Here is an 854-nt window from a genome sequence, read left to right as displayed (position 1 = left end):
ATCAGAGATGCAGGAATTCAGCTAATGTGGAAAGAATAGGGGTCTGGGGTGTGTGAAGCTGGGGTCCTTGTTCTTAGAGCAGAGATGTTAATGGGGCAGTTAATAGTTGTGTTCAACATTGTGAAGAGTTTTTATAAGAATAAAGAAGTTTGACTGCAATTAGACAAAGCCTTGGTGAGATCACACCTGGAGCACTGTGTACAGTTTTGGTTCCCCTTACCTAAGGAAGGATATACTTGCCTTAAAGGAAGTGTATCAAAGTGTCACTCGATTGCTTCCTGGGATGAGGGTATTGTCCTATGAGAAGAGATTGAGTCGACGAGGCCGATATTCCTCAGAATCAACGGGTGGGAATCGGAAAGTTTGCCGATCCAATCTGGAGTCAGACAGGGCCGCCCTCTCTCCCCTGTCTTGTTTGTTTGCTGTGTTGAACCCTTTGCTGAGTCTGTTAGGATGGATGCGAGCATAAGAGGGGTAACAATCCCAGGCAGCAGAGGCACTCAGGTTAAAACCTCCCTGTACATGGATGACGTCGCCGTCTTCTGTTCGGATCCGCTGTCCGTGCGCAGACTGATGAGCGTCTGCGACCAGTTCGAACTGGCCTCGGGAGCCAAAGTTAACCACGGCAAGAGCGAGGCCATGTTCTTTGGGAACTGGGCTGACCGATCCTTTGTCCCCTTCACCGTGAGATCAGATTACCTGAAGGTGCTGGGGATATGGTTCGGAAGGGGCGGGGCGTGCACCAAAACCTGGGAGGAGCGAGTAGCCAAGGTACGACAAAAGTTGGGCATGTGGGGGCAGCGATCTCTCTCTCCATTGTGGGTAAGAACCTGGTCATCAGGTGCGAGGCGCTC

Source organism: Heterodontus francisci, unplaced genomic scaffold (genome assembly GCF_036365525.1).
Source record: "Heterodontus francisci isolate sHetFra1 unplaced genomic scaffold, sHetFra1.hap1 HAP1_SCAFFOLD_43, whole genome shotgun sequence".
Taxonomy (NCBI): domain Eukaryota; kingdom Metazoa; phylum Chordata; class Chondrichthyes; order Heterodontiformes; family Heterodontidae; genus Heterodontus; species Heterodontus francisci.
Note: the sequence above shows the minus strand (reverse complement) of the source record.